The sequence below is a fragment of the Protopterus annectens genome, chromosome 3.part0 (assembly GCF_019279795.1).
Source record: "Protopterus annectens isolate FY-2018-M chromosome 3.part0, PAN1.0, whole genome shotgun sequence".
NCBI lineage: Eukaryota > Metazoa > Chordata > Ceratodontiformes > Protopteridae > Protopterus > Protopterus annectens.
The window spans coordinates 75,692,842-75,709,889 of NC_056731.1; positions in this window are offsets into that span (position 1 = coordinate 75,692,842).

A 17,048-nucleotide genomic window follows, 5' to 3' on the forward strand; every position below is an offset into this window, starting at 1 on the left:
AAGATTTGGAGAAATTAAAAAAGATAGAAATTTGGTTTGAATGCTCACTTCCTCCAAACCTGGGTTTTGCATATACAATGCCTTCAAATCCAATGTGAAATCTGGTAAAATCTTCATATTTATTAAAGACCATTTGGAACTCATTGAGCTCCAAATCCCACTAAACAGGACTATCAATTTATAGCCTATGACAAAACACTGTCTGTGTTCCCTGACAATCATGTAAAGTTTCAAAATGAACTTGAGGAATGCCTCATAAATAAAACTTCCATTATTATGGAGACTTTAACTGTCCATCAGTAAAATGGACCACATATACCTCAAATATAGGGTATGCTCAAAAGTTCTTATATTTAATAAGCAGAAATTTCCTGGACAGGATTTTTAACAAACCCAATATTCTTGAACTGCTCTATATGAATATAGCTTCTTAATGTATTATTCTTCTGGTATCTCCTTCCCTAGTTAAGTCTGATAATAAATTGATGATCTTCACCTTTAACATCTCGTTACCTGCTGATACCAATATCTCAGAAATTTAAGGTTTTCAAACATTATTTATTCATTGGCATTTGTTTATATCGGAAAGGTCTGACTGGGCAAAGGTGACCTTATATTTAAGGCAATCAATGTTTACAATAACAAATTTTATAATGCAGTTTCAGTGAATATATAACATAATAGCCAGTATAACAAAATTTGTGTTGATATTCAAAAACATAAAATTTGCAAGCCGTGCATTGAGATTTTACATATTATAGAAGAGTGGTGTATAACATAGGTAGGAGTAATTTAAGAAATGCAGTAGAGTGAGGTGTTTGAGGAGACAAGCAGGTTTGAGTGTTAACAGAGAAGTAGTAAATATAATTTGGTTGTGCTAATTAGAAGTAGGTATAGTAGTTTAAGAAGTTCAACACATTTTTAATCGGTATTAGAAGAGGATAAGCAGGTTAAGCGATTTTAGTGTCACAGTGAAGTATACACACACACACACGCACACAGACACACACACACAAAAACACACACACACACACACACACACACACACACATGCACACACACACACACATATATATATATATATATATATATATATATATATATATATATATATATATAAATATATATATATATATATATATATATATATGGGTTCCCTACAGTAGACCAACAGCTCGGAAGATCGACAATTACATCACCGACGCCAGAAGACTGACGGAGCAGAAACCAACAACTTGTAATCCCGACAGCGAAAACACTGTAATGGGAAACGTGTGAGCGTGAATCGGTAAGTGTGCGATACCGAGGGATTTAGGGTTAGGGTGCATGTAAGGTGAGTGTGCGATAGTGAGGGACTTAAGGTTAGGGTGCAGGTAAGGTAAGTGTGTGATAGTGAGGGACTTGAGGCTTAGGGGCGGATTAAGTGAGTTAGGTTTAGGGTGCGGGTAAGGTAAGTGTGCGATAGTGATGGACCTTAGGGTTTGGGTTAAGGTCAGTGCATAGATAGTTGTGTGTAAGGTGTAGTGTAGGTTTTTAGGTTGTTGGTGTGCTTGTGTTGTGTGTGTGTTGTGTGGAACAGCGAACTTTTTGTTTTGTTAACTGTCGGGATTGTGGTTTGTCGGGCATGTGAACTTTCGTGTTTTTGCGGTTTCATTCTTGTGGTGTCAGTGTTGTGGTTGTCGGTGTTCTGTCATTTTGGTTTAGTGTAGTAGACCCATATATATATATATATATATATATATATATATATATATATATATCTATCTTTCTGTGTAATATATATATATATATATATATATATATATATATATGTGTGTGTGTGTGCGTGTGTGTGTGTGTGTGTGTGTGTGTGTGTGTGTGTGTGTGTTTATAAAAGTGCATACATGTATGCATGCAGTTGTTAGAAGAGTGATTCTAAGAACTGGTTGTTATTTAGACTCATATTAAGACCGTTGTCTGGTTAACTGACTTGTTTGGAGTTGATCAACAGGCAAATGCAGTCTGAGGGAATCAAAACAGCTTGCTAATAGCTGATAGCCTTAATTCTCATTCATCAAAGCAAAATATTCTTGCTTAAGTTGACGTTTCAAGCATTTTCTGCTTCTCTACATGGGATATTAATTTATATTTCTTATTTCTCTATGCAACATTATTTTTTTATGAAAAAATTAAGACCAGCAACAGCAATTACCTTTTTGCAGTGGCTAACCAGTAACACTGCTTGAATAAGTAGCTGCAACAATTTTTCATTCTGAAATTAACAAACAAAAAAATAAATATTTTAATTTATATACAGTTAAATAAACGTACCTAGGAAGTAGCAGAGTGCATAGAGTTTAACAAGGATACAAGATGCACAGTGAAAACCATCACGGCAGTCATTTATTGTGGCATACCTGTTAGGCCTATAAAGTGTCAACCAGAAAATCAAATGTTTTAATTTTTAGCAGAGTGCTTGCATTTGGCTTAAAGACCAAGACAACTTAACTGGTGATGAATACTCTTCACAACAAAGTTATAAAGACTGATGACATGAAACTTCCAAAATGGCTGCACACTGATCGACAGCATAATTTTATCTCTCCCAATGTGAAAAAAAGAAACTCAGAAACAACAGCCATTGATATTGCCAGCTTGAGTAAAATTCTGTTACAGGCTGGCAAGTACACTGCCTGGATGTCAGCAAAGAATAAATTTGCAGAACATAAAAGAAAGTCATCCAGAAATTGTTAAGAGAAAACACTGTCTGGGAAGAATCCTGCAACTGTTCAGTAAAAGGCAGTTCAAGCTCCAGCTAAGGTACAAGAAATGTCTTCTAATAATTTAGAAGAAAAAATAAGTCAAATGTGCTCAGAGTTGATTAAAATAAATTAACCATTGAAGGAGTATACCAACTCATATAACAAAAGGCTGAAAAAATGGAATAAACTTTGATTAGCTCTTTAGATGAACTGATAAATCTGCAAAAAATCAGAGGCTTAAGTGAAGGGTGGCAGAGTATGAGAGTGCACAAGATAAGCTATTCCAAAAAATGGTAGAGTAGAGGACTGAGAATGCAGAAAAAAACTGAAGTGTTCTGATATACCAGAGAAACTGGAAGGGTCACACCGTATTAATTTTATTAAAGCACAAATAAGTAACTGAATTGGTATTCCACAGCAGGATTTGTTAATTGAAATGGCACATTGTGTCTATGCTCCAAACCTGGCCATGAGAAATCAGCTAAGACCTGTACTAGCAAAGATGCTATCATAGCAGCAGAAAGAGTTGATCCTTACAAAAATGAGGAAGAAGGGCAAATATTAAAAAGTGAAGACAGCAGAGTATTTGTGGAAAATGATTATTCACTGTACACCAGGTAGAAGAGTAACAACTTTATCCCACCAATCAGAGAATGTCAAGAGGCAGGTGTGAGATTCAAGCTGCTGTATCCAGCTGTCTTCAGAATATTTTTCCTGAAGGATCAATGTCATTTCTGGTTAGAGAAAAAGCTAAGGAAGAAATATAAATGTCTGTCCAACAAGGGGTGAGCCATCAAACAGAAGGGGGCTCTGCTTCTCATTCTTCTGCTAGCAAGGCTATAGAGACCTGCTAGTGAAACCTTTTACAATATTCCAAAGGAAAATGCTCAAGAGATGGAAAAAGCACAGGCGTTGACTTGAAGAATTAGGAGTAGTTTAGACTTGAACCGGAGTCTGAGGTTGGGAGATGGAGATGAACAAAAAGAAGATCAACAACACTGAAATTAGTGAATAAAAGAGTCTATAAAGCATCAATCACATTTGTGAAATATGGTTTTATAAAAAAAAAGTGGCTGAGAAAGATTGGATTTTTGTTGACTTTGTTACACTTACTGGGGGACTGACAGACATAAGCCCCACTTCCTGTCATTAGTGTTTGGAAGTATTCTAAAAGGGAAAAAAGTGGATGAAGAGGGAAAAGTATTTGTATAAAACATTTTATGAACAAACCAAAGAACCAAAGGAAAAACCGTTAAAAACAAAAAAATGAATCACGGAGCTCCATGAAACTCGATCCAAGCACTAGACTGTAGTTCAAAGCCAAAAAAATATAGTCTTTAATGAAGTGTGCTATTTAAAATATTCACTTTTCGTCAAGTGAAAATTCACTTGACTTCTTCAGAAAAAACAACAGATCAAAAGGCAACGCCGTAAGTGACTGCCTTGATATAAAATACTAATAAATCACATTGGTTAATTACATTATGAAATCACTATATGAACAATTAAAGGTATATACTTATAAATAAAGATTATTTTTTTAAAATGAAAATGAAATGTAGTAAACCTTCACTGATTAAGTACTAAAATGTAACCGTACAACTCACAATCAAATATATTGTTTCACGAATTACAATAATCAATAGATCAATTCTTAAATGCATGAAAATACATTTAACCAAAAACTTAAAACATATTTATATATAACTATCCTGTCCTACTCAATGTAAACAACATACTAAATAGCAGCTAGAACATACATCGAATATGTATGTGTACATATAAAAACTTAACTATGGAAATAAAAATATAGAAATATTAAAAATATAAATACACATAAATATCTATCCGCCTAACTCTAACACACCCTGTTACCTGGCTAAATTTTTCAGTCTAAGGATACACATTATCGAACTCATTTCATTAATGCCCTGGTAGAAACAGGCATTAGTTCTTAATTGCCATAATAACTCACACCTTTCTAATCAGGTCCACCCCTGAGGTCCTTCTTAAGTTGTTGTAGTACCCTAAATTTAAACTCATGTCCCTTGTTCTCTGCGGTGTGCCTGGCTAGTGCATTTTCTAATTTACATTTGTTAATACAATATAAGTGCTCATTCAATCTTTCACTCAGCTTTCTGTCGGTTTTACCGACATAGAAAGCTTTACAAGTTGAGCAAGTAGCCAGATAAACCACCTGTTTGGTAGTACAATCAAACTTACCAGATGTTGTGTATTGTTTATTTCTTATCATAAACTTGGCACCTACGTCTATATATTTGCATACTCGCCTGTTTCTACCCGGGCATTAATGAAATGAGTTCGATAATATGTATCCTTTAAAAAAATAATCTTTATTTATAAGTATATACCTTTAATTGTTCGTATAGTGATTTCATAATGTAATTAACCAATGTGATTTAGTAGTATTTTATATCAAGGCAGTCGCTTACGGTGCTGCCTTTTGATCTGTTGGTTTTTCTGAAGAAGTCAAGTGAATTTTCACTTGACGAAAAATGGATATTTTAAATAGCACACTTCATTAAAGACTATATTTTTTTGGCTTTGAACGACAGTCTAGTACTTGGATCGAGTTTCACAGAGCTCCGTGATTCATTTTTTGTTTATAAAACATTTTATGATAATAATTGAACGTTATAAAGTAAAATATTTTTCTGTGGTTGGTGTATGTGATAAAGATACTAAACTAAACAAGTGTTATTTTCTTCTGTCTTTTTTAGTTTTAAGAAATATAGGAATTGCATTACAAAAAAGATTAAAGGCAGGACAAGAGCACATTTAAGTCAATACACTGTAATCTTGGATTTCTGGGGATGGGTGTAAAAGTGCACTGATTATAATATATGTAGAACTGAAATATTTTATTTTTCTTTTGCTTAGGCAAATATCTAAATCAATTCCTCTGGCTTAATCTAATGACATTTTTTGTAAGCGCAAGCGGGTTTAAAAAAAAAAAAGAGAGACCACAATGTGATAAATAGTTTTCTTTAAGCAGGTGAATCTAATTGAGAAATGTGGAGCTGAGAGTTTGTACAGGAACAAGCTGACTAAAGATTAAGGCAATAAATTGAGAATTCTGGACATTATTTACTGAGTGAAATATAAAACTAAAAGGTACAAGAGCAAGCAGTATGGTAAAAAAAACTTCAAAGCTGAAATGATTGGAAGTGAATAATAGATAGCAGCTTTTCTGGTTGCTAAATACTTTAATGCATTTACAAGAACAATGTAGAATTTAGTTTTATTTAAACATAGCCAGTGCTCTTTTTTAAGGCTAAAAATTAATATTTTCTGAAAACATGCAAGTTGTTTTTCACATCTGGGAGGGGAATAAAGATAAGATAAGAAGGCAGCAATTAGTATAAGTAGGAGTAGACTGTAACATGTGTCTTAGTATGGATATTCTTAATTTTAGGTTAGGTTTTGCCTATGTGTGCACCTGTCTATTTGTTCCTATCAGGAAGGTTAAACTTCTCTATGTGAAGATGCACATAGTATTGTATGTTTGTTTTAAGTTAACAGGTTCTAGGTGTATTCTGGGTGTGTTTTTTTTTTATTTGAGGGCTGTCATTAAAACAAAAAGCCTTGTAAAATGTGACATATGCTCAGACAAGTAACAACTGTATGAAAGATTAACCTGACAAAGATAAGTGGGTGCATGTAACACAAAAGCTGCAAATAGATATTCAAAAAGCTGTCATGTATAATAGGTGGGAATAATAACTTTTTATCATAATGGCAATGCTAAACATATTATTTTGAAATGTGAATGGCCTCACGGGTATAGACAAAAAGCAAAGGATATTGAATTATATTGAGAAATGCAGAGTGAAATCATGCTATAGGAAACTTACTTGGAAAGAAAGTAACTTGTGAATTTGTTAAAGGAAGGATATCAGGAGGAATATTCAGCAGAATGTCAAGGGACAAAGGAAAAGAGGAGTAGTTACACTGATTGCTAGAGGAGCTCCAATAGGACAGAAGAGAGAAAAATAATGTCCAATTTATAGTAGTAAGGGGCTACTGGCAAGGGAGGAGGATTATGTTGGGATGTATTTATATTCCACTTTAAAACTGCTATTATGGAGCTTAAGAACATTTTTTTTGAGAATTAATCAGCTTTCAGCAGTGAAAAATACTCATAGGTGGGGAATGGAACTTGATTTGTAATAGTGAGTATGAATCTGGGAGACCTAGAAGGGAAAATATAACAAAAGAGGGTAGATGTCTGAAGAAATTTATGAAAACATTTGGTATGGAAGATGTGAATGCAGTAACAGGAACGTGAAGATAATTTACATATCATTCCCCAAGGTACAATAATTGAGCAAGAGTAGACAGAAATTTCACTGGAACATGTGCATTTAATTGTAATCTTCAACACAAATCCAATAACTATATCAAATCATGTACCAGTAAGATAATTCAGAGTATTGAAGTACAAATTTAACAATGGTACTTCCCACCCTACCTGTTAAAAAGAGAGTGATTTAGGGAATGGGTTGTAGAAATTATTCAAGGGTTATTAGGGAAGATACTAATTTCTTCAGAAGTTATACTTAGTAAGCAGGATAAAATGAAAGTGAAGTTTAAAAACTGGTTAGAAATAAAAGAAAATAAATATTGTTAATAAGCAACAAGACATATTTAGAGGGGCTGACAAAGGTTAAAGTATTGCAGAAAAAAGGGGGATCTTTCAGAAAAAAGAAGAGGTGCAAATCCAGAGTGCTAAATTGAAAATAAGGGAGCGTCTGGATAATATGCATGACTTTACAAAGATTGCTGTTATGCAACTGTTTTTGACAATAATTTCGCAGTATGAAAACTTTTAGCAGAACAACTTAGGCAACAGAAAGTAGAAAGGGTTATTGCAAAACTTAAGCAGCCATAACAAGTAAAATAACCAAAGATGCTATAGAGGTATTAGAGTTATTTCAGAAATATTATGCACATTTCTATAAAACAAAGGAATATGGAAATAAAAAAAAAAGTACAAATGGAAAAATTTACGGAAGACTTAGGTTTGCCAAGGTTAGAAGTAGATGAGGCTCAACAATTAACAGTTAAGATAAGAGGAGATGAGATAAAAAGTGTGATGAATAATCAATCTACAGGGAAGTTTCCAAGAATAGATTGTATTCTTATGAAAGGTTGGAAGCTAGGAGGGAAGAATGTGATAAAGATCTGGAAAGTTTTGTTTAACATTAATTTAAAAGGTGAAAGCATCCTGGAAGAAAGCTGTGGTGGTTGCAATACCTAAAGATGGTAATGACCCATCAGACTCAGCTTTGTATAGACCCATTTCAATATTAAATCATGAGTTTATAGTGCTTATGTCTATAATAGCTAAAATAATGGCAAATGTGTTGCTAAACATGATAGATATGGATCTACTGATCCAGAGGGAAGCCAAACATAAGAAAATTCGACTGCTGTTTGTGCTTCTTGATGCAAAGGAAACATTCAACAGAGTAAGCTGGGACAATGGAAGCATTTGCATTTCCTGATATAATATTAAGGTTAATTAAGAGGATATATGAGGAATCTGAAACAAAAATTAAAGTGTGAGAGTTCCCCTCTGCTAAGTTTTGTCTGAACAGAGGAACCAGGCAGGGGTGTCCTCTTTCCCCTTTATTATTTGCATTATATGTATAGCTATTGGCAAACAAAACAAGGGATTTAGAAATGCAATGATATAATTGGTATGGTAACCATGATAATTTGGCTTTATTTTCAGATGATATTATTTGTACCTGATAAAACCAGAAAAGGGCACCTCAGTGTTACAGAACATTCTGAGACAGTTACAGGTCATTTCTGGGATGTAAACCTAATTGAGACAAAACAAAGGCTATAGCTGTAAACTAGGTAGTCATACATGAATTGGTTCAGCAATACCATATTTATGGAGACATGCTAAAATGAAGTATTTAGGAGTATGGGTTAGAAAGGATTTGGTTATGGCAACAAAGGATATATATATATATATATACATATATATATATATATATATATATATATATATATATATATATATATATATGGGAAGATGCTAAACAAAAGATAATATAAAACTGGAAACTGGAAGCTCGTTAATGGATATGGACAGCAAGATACAAGCAGAGAAAATATTTTAGTCCCTTTAGTTTTATATACAGGTTAGGCATATTTTTGTCAAGTAGAAGAGAAGCTGTGGACAGTAATTAATAAAGATTTAAAGTATTCTATCTGAGAAAGAAGAGGGCAAAGGTCAAGTGTGATAAGTTGATCCTTTCACTAGATCAAGGTGGTTTAGGCGTACCTGATTTGAACGAATATTTTAGAACTACATAGTTAAGCCTCATATACAAGCAGAAAGATATAATTCAAAGTAGAAATGGATGATGATAATGAACCAGAGAGGAAATTCAAGAAATAAGCAGATAGTGGGATTTTGGATGCAGATCCTTAAAGAACATAACAGAATATTTTATTTATAAAATAGCAGAAAGTATTCTAAGAACTGAACCAACACAAGGATGGGGAAAGGAGATTCTGCTGATAGGGATGACTGAAATTAGGGGTACAGTGAATATTCAAGAGGAGGCTGTAATTTTTTGATGAAAACTTGCAAAGGAGCCAAAGTACTAGGAGCAAATAACTAAAGAGAGAGAGAGAGAAAGAGAGAGAGAGAGAATGAAAGTAATAAAGTGGAAAGAGGTCAAGAAGGACTACTGGCTAGAAACTGCCTTCCCTATCAGAGATTGATAGAGTATAAGCAAAGAGAAAGGGATAGGGGAATCCTAAGTGAAAGATGTGGTCTGGTAGAGTTTTTAGTTGAATCTAGAACAGAAGCTGCTGTTACAAAAAGGGATAAGTAGTAAGGCATATTACGTATTGGATGGTAACTAAAAGAATCAATCAGAGGAGGTTAGAAAAGATTCAGAAGAGAGATTGGATAAGCAATTCACAAGCAAACAATGGGAAGACACATGTATGGCAACCAAATATGTAAACAAAGTCTGGAAGATTTAGGATTTTTGCTTCAAAGGGTTTGCTTAAGTATTTTAAACTCAAGCAGACTCCAAAGAATTTTTCCTCTGGTAGATGGCAAATGTTGGAGGTGTGATGAGTAAGAAAGAGATAACTGGGAACATAAATTTTGGAAATGTAATAAGTTGACAGACTTAAAAAATTCCTTACAGAAATCTCTGTCAGAAATACTGGGTGTGCAAATGGGTGTAACTAACAAAATTATTTTTTTGAGCTAGGATAAAAGATCTGGACTGCCTACACATACTAAGGCATTGTTAAGTTTAATTCTGGTCGCTTCCCAAAAACGCAGTTATGAGAAAATGGAAATCAAAGTCTAAGCCAACTGTATTCAAGGTAGCAAATATTTTAAAAGACGTAAAAGAACTGGAAGTGGGATCTTTAGAAAAGGGTAGGAGGAAATTACGTAGAAAAAATGGAAACTTTGGGAACAATTAATGAAGAATAATGTTTAGGAGGAGTGAGGTTTAAGGGAAGGCAGGAATAAATCAATTTATGTAATGCTGGATTGCTGATAATTACATAAAATAATATATGAGATGTATAGTGTTTAAACTTTGAACCTGTTAACATGGTTTGTTTTCTTTCTTATAAATGTATGTTTGCCTATTTTGTTACGTGATAAATGCATAAAGGTGTTAAAAAAATGTCTAACATAATTTCATTAAAAAAAGAATGAGTGTAACATAATTTCACTTTTCCGGACCAACAGCAAACTCTGCAAAAGGTAGATAAGTAGTCAAAAATATTATAACCAAGCTGAGTCATGTGCACGTAGGATTAGTAATTTCACCATGGATGGTCACCAAGGCATCTTCCACATGCAATTTACCTAAGTACTTAACAAGTGATGAAAAGAAATCAAACACTTTTCATTTGTGTTTCTTTGATTTCAAGAATTGTACCAATTGTTATCATAGTGACCTGCTGTGTGTGTGTGTGTGAGATCAATTTTAATTTTGTTTAACACTAAGTGACTTACAATGTGAATTTACATTTTCTGATCAATGACATTTCAGTGCTGCTGTTGACTTTTTAACTGGCATTTAAAACACGTAAGGTGACAGAACATCTACACACACTGACCATCAATGGAATAAAGTATGCTGTACTGCACATTTCTATTATTACAGTGATGTACAGCATACACACTCAGTCTTACAGTTTAAATATTTACAGAACAGTTTAGATGGCTAAAGAATCTCAATCACATTGACATAGCTTTACAAAAATGACCCTTACACATAGATGCAACATAATTATTTGTTGTCTTCGAATGAAAACCAGTGTTCAGTATTACTCTGTGTTTTAAATGGGACTGTCAGTGTCCCTTCTTACTGATGACATATATAATCAGTGTTTTAGTGTCCTGATAATTCAGTTGCTTCACTGAATAAAGTCAGCAACCCTTTTCCCTTGAGAAACAGCAGTGACAAACAGTGTAGTATGCTGTAAAATAAATAGATTCCCTCACAGCTGGCAATTCTAATATGCACTTAACACAACATACTCCATCATTAAATATTATGCTGCAAATAACTATATACTACCCTCACCCAGGACCCAGAAAAGGGCATAGACACTTTTTACTGTAGCTCCTATGGTCTCATTCCTGCTGCTACATTAGGCAAAGCTGACTGAAATGATAACCCATAAAAACAGTATTTAGACTTCACCTATGCGTACTCCACTAAGAACTAAGTGGTAAGCATGCAATGCACTCCCTTCACTACAAAAAGATTATACCACAGCAAGCCATTATAGCAAAACATGTATAAATATTCCAGACAAAATGGCTTGTCATCACTATTATGGTTTTGAATATAAAGAGTGCAGCAACTAGATTAATCTTATAGGCTCATAGGGTCATAGGTAAATACTAGGCTAGCTGCACTTGTGGCTATTTTAAGCCTAACCAGTTTTTCTTTTTGGTGGTTGAATTAACCTATCCCATTTGATGTTAGATTGGCCTTACCTATCCCATGCTAAATAATTATATATTGCCTGTAATGAGAATATATTACCTGTAGTGAGAATAATTGGAACCATACCATAAATAATTTGAGTAGACCCATGCATGGATTAAAGCGCTTAGGAGCTGCATCTGTCCATTAGTAGTACAGTGGGCAGTCCTGGGGTAAATGTGCTATTTCTCATCCACAAAGTCACTTTGAGCTTGAATATGGACAAGGATGAGCTTTGTTTTATATGGATGGGGTGGCCATTCCAGAACAGTTGTATCCTCTTCAAGTATTTATAATGCCATTTAGCTTGCGGATTTGCAGTAAATCCACCAGTATTGGGTCAGAGGATACCTTGTAGCACTCTGTAGGATACTGAGTATAGTGACAGGGTTTTAAGTCAATCCATGTAGGACTTATTGTTTAGCCTTGTATCCTTTTAGTAAGGTATCTCTGTGGGCATGCCAGTTGTTGAATATGTCTGGACAGATTCATGCCAAAGGGGAGGATTATACTCAGTGATTGGCCTAATGAGGGCAGTGTAAAGGGTTCAGTTCCTTGAGTCTTTTTTTAGCTCTCTGCTGACTTCCCTTCAAGACAGTAACTACCTAGAATGATGTAAATATACTTCCCACAATGTGCCTAGCAAAGATAGACTCCAGAGGAGGAAGGAATGTCATGAGCAACTTATGATTTTTAAAAAAAAAATTATTTTATTAAAATGGACAAAAAGAAACATCATGCAAAGGACAAGAATATGCATTACGCTCAAAGACAGATTAAGATGGAAATTAAATCAGAACTCTAGATTCCATTTTTCACGTTTGAACTTTAAATGTGAGAATAAAAATGGGAAAACTACTTTATTTGCTCAAAGTATTTTTTCACATTTAAGAAGAACCCTGCATTCTACAGCTCCAGGCAATGACTTTCCAGCCTGCCAGAAGAGTTATGGTATACACCATTATTGTGAGTGACTGCAGCCATGAATTAGTGAAGGAAAGATTCCACATCAAAATGGGCTTGTCGAGGTAAATGTGGCATAATGCAAAGGAAGTCATAACTTTTATAAGGGGCTGATATTAAGGGGCTGATATACTAGTCACTCAGAACCAAGCACTGCTCAGACAATTGCAGATTATATATACTGAGATATTTATTCACAGTAGAGAATGGATTTAACTATGTCTGCAGGTATTGACAAGATTCAGACTTCTCAGGATAACATTTACACAGAAGAAACACCTACCTCAAATGAACAACCCTTGGAGCTATACAGCTTTTGGCCAAATTGCCTAGTTACTTCCTGAATATTTCTTCAAAAAATCATTGTGCCACATTCTTCTACCTCACGCAATAATCATGGGCTGAAACTTCAGCCATATAATTGAATTTCATGCTGTGCTGTCTCCTTTCAGCAGACAACCAGCTATACACTACCCTGGGGATTCAATAATTTCTGTGTAGGCTTAGCATAAAGCATACATGGATGTTCGTGCAATTAACATCAGTATTAATTACATGTGCATGCCACATACATGCTTAATGGATACAAGTGAGGTTTTATGGCCAGCAACAGTGTTGCCGACCAGAAAACTGTGTAAACAGCAGGAAGGCATATAACATAAGCAGACAAGTTTACCTATGGGCAGACTTGCTCTGCACAATTGTGCAGATAGCCACAATGACTATCAGGGCTAAAATTAATGTAATGAATGCAGTAATAACACATTATAGAAAAGTGTATGCAGTGCAATGTGCATTACAACATGCTTTTGGCATACTGAAATAAAGGTTTTGTGGTGATCATCATGGGTACATAGAATGCAGCATAAATACACTAGTCTGAGGTAGTGTGTGTATTGAAAAGGGCTACAGACATGAATGGTAGGAATGAAGAAAAAGGAAGAGTACACAAGAAACATGGTAATGTACACCATATAAGGGCATGTCAATGTATGTACACCTGAAAGACAAATTAGTAGCACTAACAGTAATCACATATGTACATATTACAGTACGTACTGCTGTTTACATCTCATGTGTGGATATATTCATATCATCACACAGTTATAGTATATTAAGTGACTGTCACACAAGGTCACATATCAGTGGAGATGATTGGTTGTCATATAAACACCCTGACATGATCACTGGAAAAGACATTTAGTAAGGTTGGTATATACAATAGGGATATGTGCATATCGTGAAGGTGTATAAAATGAGTTGTTTGAATATGATTGAAATGTCAGCATAGCTCCCAACTAATCAGGGACACACAGCAACAGGGTCATGAACAAACGTAGAGAGAAGCATGCACAGTCATGAAGGAGATATCAGAATAATACCACCATTCATTTGTGACATTGACTTAAAATATGTGAGTGTGAGTTATTATACATGTTCTGCAGGAGCACACTTGAACAACTGTAATGACTTGTCAGTACTCTATAAAGAGAATCAAACACACCTTCCGCAAAAATGACCACTTTTGGAGGTGTTAATAGGGACACTGTTACACCTGTAGTTTAAATTAGGAGCAATCCTAGTTAGTTAAGAGGTTTGTGTGACACATGTGCCACAATTCACACTTGCAAGAAGGTAACTTATGCCATCAATGAGTTGTATATTTACTGGGTGCATCAGAGGAAGATGTATCACACATGCATCTTGTATAACACCATGAAGGGAAATCTGCACTTTCGACTTCTGATGGTTATGCATCACAAAGAATACTTGTGTAAGGCCAAAAATATGTGTAGAAGCTCACTGTGGTAAAACTGATATAGAAGACATAGGTATCGGCCATATGGATAACAATAGTTAAAAACAACACTATTTATTGTCAGTATATTCCCTGAATGTAGCTGTGTATTGCTTTCATCTGCCATCGGTAGTAGCAATGGATATTAACTGCAGCATCTGTAACTGATGAGTAACTTACGAAGTGATCCATTATAATGAATGGTACAGCAATATGTGAGACAGATGGCAATGCATCAATATGCCCTTGTACACAGAAACTACAGGACTGCAAAGTGCATTGTCAATGAGCAAGGACACTGTCACTGTGGTACTGTTCACATACTAAACAATACATACAGCACACTTTATATCAGCACATATCAAGCCTAAGACATGTGCCATGTCACATGATTACTACCACCCTGACATTGCCATGGAGATGTTTATATTTAATGAAATCCTGACATGCATGCATAACTGTTCATGCAAACTATCAAGTGGTAATACTGATGTGATGTACTGGTTTGTCCATGCAGCTGTAGAGCCACACTATAGCTATACCTAGTATACATAGGGTCATCAGAAGTTACTAGGCTATTGGCCCGGAGGACCATACAAGCCTAGCCAAGACACAGATGGAATCCCAGGGGGGTATTTTCTGTTCCCCATCCAGTTTTCCAGGTTGTGCTTAAAAAGGGTTAATGAAGTACTCTGCTTGATGTGGAGAGGTAGTCTAGTCCACAAAAGTGGGAGTCTCTGGGGCACAAATCTGTCCTGTCAACAAGTTCTATTGATGTCACAGACCAGTTTGAGGTCGTGCGTACAGGTTACTCGAGTAGAGCTTGACTTGCGAATATGCAGCACTCCCATCAAGGCAGGGTCTGAGGTTGCTTTGTATACCAGACAGACGTTGTCTCTGAGGAGTCTGTAGGAGACTGAGTAGATCGACTGAGTAGAGGGACAGGACCTTTAGCGTATCTGAGTAGGGTAGATGTTTGAGGCCCTGGATCTCCTGGTGAGGTCTCTTCAGCTGCTGCATGTGCTTTGTGAGGTACATGCTGAAAGTGGCATTGTACTCAATAATGGGTCTTATAAGGGAAGAATACAGGGATGTTTTGACCACCTTGTCCCCGGATGAGATACCCTTACTAATGAAGTGGGCCATGTAGAATGCTTTCCATACAATGAAGGCAGTATGGTTATCAAAAATCAGTTTGCTAACAACCTGGGTGCCCGAGTCATCACTGACTTTGTTTAGGACCTTATTATCAATGTGATAATCTGTGGGGGTGTCACTCTCCCCAAAGAGGACGATGATGCATTTTTTGGCATTCAGTTTGAGGCTATGTTTCTGGCACCAGTCATTTGTTTGGGTGATGCCCACTTGGAGGATGTCCACATCACTAGGGGAATTGATGACAGCACCCAGCTTGCAGTCATCTGCAAATATGGTCAGCCATAGCCCACTGGTTGTGGCCTGCACCTCAGAAAAGTATACACCAAACAGCAGAGACCCCCAGTACTGATCCCTGGGCTACACAGTTCATTACAGGTCGACTGCGTGAGGTGGCTTCTCCTATTTTGTCTAGGTGGGTTCTATCAGTGAGCCAGTTTGCTACCCATTTTGTAACATAAAGATTGATGCCTTGTTGAGAGAGTTTATCTATTATACCTGAGTGGAGAATAGTCTCAAAGGCTTTGGCCAGGTCAAGGTAGGTGATGTACACCATCTTCTCCTCGTCTATGGCTTTGATGACTGTCTCAAAGAAGTCAACCAGATTTAACAGGCATAATCTCTCCTTGATGAAACCAAACTGTGTGGGATCGAATGTCTGGAGGTTGCCTCCATGGCCTCACACATCAGGCTAGTTAGGCTGATGGGTCTACAATTTCCTGGACCAGTGGACACTCCAAGTCCAGTGGCTGTCTTCCATTCAGCTGAGAAGACAGCATTCAGGCTTTTGTTGAATAAGGTGACTAATGGTGCTGCAAGTTCCTGCCTGAGTTTATGTAGGATGCGATCTGGGATGTTGATGTACAATTGTACATCATAGGTTTATAGGTGCATAGGAGAGTACTAGGCTAAAGTTCCAAGATCCCATAAAAGCCTAGCCATGTATAACACATTCCACAATTTTAAATAGCTATGTGAATGATGTTCAAACAGGTATGATCCTATGCTATCTTATCTAATACCATCTGCCTCTAACCATGAGGGACACGGTGGCAACAAGAGGAGTACAATCATGATTACTGATCCATTGATCTAGGTTGCACTTGAAGAGGGTCAGGCAAGGCCTTTGCTTTACACAATTGAAAAGCTTGTTCCATAAAAGGGGTAGTGTCTGACAGTTTTATCTATTTGTACAACATGATTTATTATGTATAGTAATAGCAAAGAACGAACATGGAATAGTCCAAAGAGCAATCCAAAACATTTTAATCACTGCAGCACAAGAAAAAAAAACATGTGTTTCTTGTACTATGGTGAGTAAAGTGTTTTTTATTGCTCTTTGGACTATTCCACACTCGTTTTTTGTTATTCTGC